A 7,574-nucleotide genomic window follows, 5' to 3' on the forward strand; every position below is an offset into this window, starting at 1 on the left:
TTTAATGTTACTTAAAAATGAAAACAGCAACCCAATTAATAACATTATTTGAAATTTCATATTATGCAAGTTACTCAAATAAAACAGCATCATAAAATCAAGACATTAGCAAGCAACTTCTGCTTAAGTTAGGACTTAGACTACAATGTAGAAAATAGTGTTAATATGGTTAACCTTATTCTATCATGCAATAATGTTAGTTTTACTCCATAATACAAGGACACTTTATTAGTTAGCTTTGAAGAGGCGATACAACGCTTTCATAATAGGTTAACGTACCTGTGAGTTTATACTATAAAGCCCTATGACATAGGGCCTCTCCTATAATGTATATCAATTGCCGAATCAAGTTACTAGCTATGAATACACAAAATCGAAAGAAATAAAATAAAAATTGATAACTAGTGAAGTAACAGTTCTTTAAACAATTTTGCCTCGGTAAGCTAAAGCTGCATTGCTAGCCTTTGTACTGGCATTTATGTATTCCTTATCTCATGAGAGGGTATGAAGTACGTATAATATGGTACTGTGCCAGATTTGGGACTTATAGGCCTTAAGGGGCATATTATTCAGAACTTGGTATGCCTCTCAGACATTTTTGAGGAAGATAATCAACTTATATGGCCAGAGTCTGTGGCAAATAACACTACATAAGCAGAGCACAGGACGAAAAATATTTTCCTAAAATGTGTAAAATGAGAGGGGAAGGAAATTATACAAGGTGAAGAGATAGAAAAGTACAAGTAGAAAAAGGTACAAAACGATAAGAAGGAAGTAATAGGTAAAGAATCTGATATCCTCCTCTGGATGGGGAGAGAGCAGAATTCTCCATAAGAGTATGGCACTGTGCCAGGGAGCACTAGTGGGGAGAGAATACTATTGACTCTCTTAGGTTTCTTTGAGCCTTGATGCCATTTTCCTCTCTTCCTTAGACACCTCTGAGGTGGACTTGGGAGACCCAAGTCTGATGAAGATGCTGACTGCTGCAACAACAGGAACAGTGGCACTCTTCCCGATTCCTAGCATCATTTGTCTTAGTTCCTTGAGTTCTCCCTTACCCAGGGCCTGGTCAGTTGCAGATGGGGAGGAAGAGGAGGAGGTTATTGGTTGCGTTATTGACTCACAAGTAGGAGTGACTGACTCAAGCACGGGTTGTGAGGCTGTGTCCTTGGGTGAGCTTCCACGGTTGTTATGAGAGGGGGGTTGGTAGGGAGAGATGGTGTGCCGAACAATCTTGTTCGTTACGAAATGATGAAGTGAATTATGTCTTTTCTAAAGAATCTAGGTGATGGTGCTGGAAAGTTGTACTTTAGTCCAGTAAGAACATATGCTGGTTCTGAAAGGGAATTGATACTCGTTTTGGAAGGCAGTAAATGAAAGTGACACAAGGCCTGGAATGGCAGGCACAAATCGTAGATATCCTATGTAGCACGAAACTTGGATATAGTTGCTGCTAATAAAAATAGTCACAAGGACTAGGAGTCTTGGAATGGCCGCATAAATTCGTGAAATGGAAGGTAATGAAACCTTAAGAATTTGCAGTACGAATTCAGGAAATGGGAGGTATGGGAACCTTAGGGATGGCAGCACGAATTCGTGAAATGGCAGGTGCAGAAACCTTAGGAATGGCAGCATGAATCCATGAAATGTTAGTATGGAAACCATAAGAATGACTGCATGAATACCTGAAATGGAAAGTATGGGAACCTTAAGAATTTCCAGTATGATTTCGGGAAATAAGAGGTTTGGGAACCTTGGGGTGGTCCACGAATTCAGGAAATGGCAGGTACAGAAACCTTAGGAATGGCTGCACGAATTTGTGAAATGGCAGGTACAGAAACCACAGGGATGGCTGCATAAATTCATGAAATGGTAGGCATGGAAACCTTAAGAACTGGCAACATGAATTCATGAAATGGAAGGTATGGGAACCTTACAAATGGCTACACGAATTCGTGAAATGGAAGGTATAGAAACCTTAGAAGCGCAGCACAAAACCATGCGATGGAAAAGTACAAAACCTTATGAAATGATATCATGGAGTTGTGAAATGAATAATGTTAGTAGGGGAAAAAACCCCCATTGTCCCTCAACACCTAGGTGCTAATCCCCAGGTAGTCAATTTTTCTACTTGGGGATTAGCACCTAGGTGTGAAGTTTCACACCTTTTAATGAGGTGTTAATTACTTTTCATACCTTTAGGTGTGAAAATTGAACATAAATGTGTGAATATAACAAATAGGTGTGAAATTTCACAGGTTCCCACGGTCGCGGGCAAAACTCTGCAGGGATGAAAACCTGATTTCTACCCTGACCCCAAAGGACCTCACTCTATGGGAGGTAAAAACCATGATTTCAACCCTGACCCCAAAGGACCTCATACTCTACAGGGATGAAAACCCTGACCCCAAAGGACCTCATACTCTGGGAGGTTAAAACCCTGATTTCAACCCTGACCCCAAAGGACCTCATACTCTATGGGAGGTAAAAACCCTGATTTCAACCCTGACCCCAAAGGACCTCAGACTCTAGGGAGGTAAAAACCCTGATTTCAACCCTGAACCCCCCCACCAAAGGACCTCATACTCTATGGGAGGTAAAAACCCTGATAACAACCCTGACCCCAAAGGACCTCATACTCTATGGGAGGTACAAACCCTGATTTCAACCCCAATCACAAAGTTCCTCATAGTCTACTGAGGTAAAAATTTCAACCCTCACCCTAAATTCCTTCCACTTGCCGCCCCCCTCCCCGCCGATGATGTCTTAAAATTTGAAGTCACAGGTTCCAACATGTTCACCGAATTCACTCCTAAATGCAAATTTTTTAAAGTCAATAGGGTACACTGAAAAGTAACTTAACAAAACCCATTTCAGTCTTAATCATTTATGATATGTGTATATAGATCCATAATATTCCATATGTAAAGAGGTTAAGTGGAAAATCAGATTACATACAGAATTATTATTTTTGTAACAAAAGTCATACAGAAATACATGGGGAATGATATACATGAATTAATATTCTATACAAAGTCATACAAGACTACACTGGAAAAGGTGTACAAAAGAATACACAGACATGATGTACATTTGTTTTACGAAAATAATACATCATTGAGACACATTGCTAGTATATACCACACACATCTTCCCCAGTTTCCCGATCGTGTGTGAAAGATAATTCATCTAATACATCTAAGCTTTTAAATCTTGATAACAAGTTCTTCATATATAAATCTTCCACACATCTTTCAACTAGCAAGGATAAATTCTATTTCATGATGACCACACAAGTGATTTTACCAATTTTTTTCATTTCATCACTGAATGTAGATAACACAGGTAAATACTGATTCAACCAAGTCATGTTAACTCTTCCACTTTGTCCGATACCGGTGGGGAAGATAACATATTTGACATAGTCATACGATGATTTAAATCATTCTTCCTTCAATTTCTTCACTGAAGAAAAAAAGTGGTTTAACCTCATCTGCTTGGTATCCCTGCTCAAACGGTCAGCATGGTCCTCATCTTTGGAATATGCTACACTCTTTTGGGCATATTCATTATCTTCAACAGGGGCACCAATACCATATTGGGCTAATAAAGTAGCTACGGTAGGGAGATCTACTTCATCGTCACATTCCCAAGAGGTAATATTTTCGGGCCTTTTCACAAGGGCCGACACTTCAGCACCGCGATCGCGAAGACAGATATATGTTGCACCAGCTCAAGAATATCGAAAGCCTACAATCTCGGCATGTGGATATATTTGAACGACGTCTTCAACCACACCGTAATTCCAGCATGTAACACAATTAGTGGCCACTACTAAACAAGTATTTCTCTTTCTGAACCTATTTTCGGACAAGTTCCCCCTTTATCAAAATCACTGATTAAACAAGTTGTATCATGCCACCTGAAGCTATGAATCACGCTAAAGCCTGACCCACTTTCGAACTGTTATCTCAACCTCGTGATTAAACAAGTTGTATCATGTAAAGGGTTAATCACACGATTAAACAAGTTGTATAATTTTCCCAACATGTTAATAAGGTATCCATGTACCTGCCATTTTCTTTTTCGCATGTCCCAACATCTTCCTACCACTACCGCCCGCCTCTTTTCAATGCATTGCGCCATGCTTCTATTTTTTTTAATAGCTGCATTCCTTAACATCTAATCTTTAACCCCTGCCATCTCAATTAAGTAGTGGTAATTGGAAATATTATCAACGTTGGTTTTTTTACTCCCTTGAAATTCTCCAGCGATTTCTAAAATATTATAACCTTCCAGTGGATGAGCTAAATCCCCTTCTTCATTCCATTCAATTGAACTAGAATTTTGTAAGTGTTTAACAAAAGCTGTAGCATACGACTTTTGAGGTTCTTTGAATAATATTGGAATAATACCTGTTAAATTGGGATTGCTTCTTTTGCGGCTAATATCCCCTTTAACTGTTTTCAACGTAATCTGAGCATTTGCTCTCACCTTCATTGTCTTCTGATATGTTACATTTCTTCAGTCTTCGGATGATGTGGTTTAGTCCGTTTCCGTGCAGCCAGCTATGTTGTCTTCCGTTGTCGTCTACCCGGTAAGCTGCCACCAATGTTTGTGCTACGCCTTGTATAACGAGGCTGCACTGTGAGGTTATTTAGACCTGCGATGTTATATGCAAGTATCGTGTGGTATACTTCCCATCCTCGTCTGCGATTGCGACAATAATTTCTAAGTCAGAATCTTTAGTATATAGGCGGAGATGTTTTCAAACTCATGATGATAACTTAACAACGGTATATTTACAAAACTACATCTCTTGAGTAGAAGGCAAGAAGGTAGTTAGGAGAACCTGATTCTAGGAGGGAAAGTAGAGTTCTAAGTTACAAGGCATTTACAAGAGTATAGGAGAGCACAGCTTAGCTCAGCATACATAACATACAGACAGACAAACATGTGAGAGGAAGTCACGTAGACGTCTGGGCTATAGGTCAATAGGTTCTCAGGCGAAGCACTGTGACACCTCTGACACAATCATGGATTTGATTATCACAGGCAAATGCAAACGAGGGCGTTGCTGATTCAATATATCCAGCCTAGCTTGCGTCCTGTTTATCAACTCTTATCACAGTCCTTGTTATCTTAACAGTGACCTCTTAGGTCATTAGAGTATTTATACATATGGAATATGTATTTTAAATTTAATCCTTACACATTTAACCCCTCCTCCCCAGTTACTTCAGCCACCTCGCCCACACCCTTTATAGGAGAATGAGGAGGTCCCGTGAGTGATTTAGCCACCGTGGGAAATTTTGCATTCATTTTAACATTGAGGTAGTGCCATGTCACTAACAGTTGTATCCAACCTACCATTACCCTCAAGGTTAGTATAATTATTATCAATATTATCACAAACCTCCTTTCTATTCATTAACCTCTCGTATATAACTGCGGGGATAACTTAAAACTCCTTCATTTTTCGTCAGTTAAAAACACTCCCTATCAAACTCGTGGCTAAAGGTAGTAAGACCGATAAAATACCGCCCCCTTTATGGCTTTTCAATAAATTTTTCTTATTAGCTACAGACGTTTTCAAGCACACAAGATGAATTTCACGCCTACACTTTCTCAAGTGTTTAATGAATTTCTTATCTTGAGTTAGATTACCGCAAAGAAAATCTCTAAAAATTTCCGATATGGTAGCAACAAAACCGCTGTTTAAGATTGGAATGACTGTATGTATTAAAGGTTGTTTACAGTTCATATCCATACAATTTGGGATTCATCGACCCATGAATTGAATTGACTCAGGTAACCTTCCCAATTAACGCAATATTGAATTTTATTATTTTTCTTCCTGCTTCTCAAAATAGTGATATATGTTTTTGGTAGAATTGTGGGAATTAATTTTTCACGGTAGAATACTCCCTTTATTTCTTCACCGGCTAAATCTTCCAAGAAGTATATGACAGGATTTTGCGATGTATCCACTTTTCAGATTTAAGAAATTTCCAGAGTATTTTGAATAGTATATCCCCTTCTAAAAACTGCGTTCCAATGCTCATTCGTCTCCAACATTCAAGACTGGACTGGTGAGTGGATTAACCAGCGCAGCATTTTTATACATACTCGAAAATTGACATTCAATGTCCTCTCTAGCGGTTAATGCGTGAACTTGTTGAGGGGTGCGTTCCTTTCCCAAACTTCTGACACTATGAGTCATTAAAGATGCTATTTTTTATCACAAATGTAGCTGCATTCCTTAACATCCAATCTTTAACCCCCGCCATCTTCACATACGGTTAATACCCGTTTCACACCTTGATATCTGAACCGTGGCATCAACGGCTAAGAGCGCGATTTATGGGTGTACTGCCCTATGGTGACTTATTCACACCACTGGTCACCCACATAAACATACCCAGTTTGTAAACCGTAGCAGAGATTTGCAAACCCTATTCACATACCATTAATACCCATAGATTGCGTTATAAAGTCAACTGAAGGATATAGTTATTAGTCTGTTCTCAATTGTTCTACGTGCACCATACCTTTTCGCTTGGCTGGCACATCCACCGTCACTATCCAGTAAGTATCATCTTAACCACTTTCGTTTTCTTGAACATGTAGCGAATATTAAATGGTAAAAAGCAATAAGATTCATCTGTATATCGATTAAGTGTTCATATAAAAAATAATGCGCCAGTTGGAAGAAGAATATATTACACAGTCATTATTTCTCTCTTTCAGATATGGGTAATAGCACATGTAGTGAATTATCCGCCGATGAAGCACCCACCCAGGTCAGGAAACATTACTACTATGGTGTTGGGGCCCCCAACTCAATTATTAGGAAGGTTAAAACGGGTCAAGACCGTGAAGAAGATGCAAGAACTCCCACTGGGAACCCTCAACAATGCATTACTGTTTTTCAAAAGCAAATGAATGACCACAGGTGACGGCAACTAGACACTGACTGATTACAACACGTCATCTTAGCCTACTTTATCGCGTCTGGTCTGATCACATTCCTGCAAGCAAACTGGTTGACCTCTTGGGTCACTGGTGTTAATTAATCATAGTTTTAGTTTTTTATATATGGAATAACATTCCATATATTCTGCTTATGTAGCACTTACATAAATGCTCGGTCGGCTACAAAACCAAACACTGAATATTACTCAAGCTTGATTTGCATTTGACTTAAAGGAGTATGATACAGACACTATGTGAATATATATAGATATATAGAAAATACTTATAAGTAAAAAAAATTCATGGTGTACACAATACAGATTTATGTAATAAGATATAAGACACATGCATATGATGATATTTGTAAATAATAATGATCACGTGATATATAATGATAGTTTTTCACTTCAACTCATTAAGATACATATGCTACAGAAAATACTAATGTACTCCTGATAATTGCATAACATAAAGATTAACATGATAAAAATCATATTTTAACTGATAAAAATCATATATGAAGTGATAAAAACCATATATTAACTAATATAATAACTGATATTTTACCTGATATAGTAATTGATATTTTAACTCATATA

Source organism: Macrobrachium nipponense, chromosome 28 (assembly GCF_015104395.2).
Source record: "Macrobrachium nipponense isolate FS-2020 chromosome 28, ASM1510439v2, whole genome shotgun sequence".
NCBI classification, from domain to species: Eukaryota; Metazoa; Arthropoda; class Malacostraca; order Decapoda; family Palaemonidae; genus Macrobrachium; species Macrobrachium nipponense.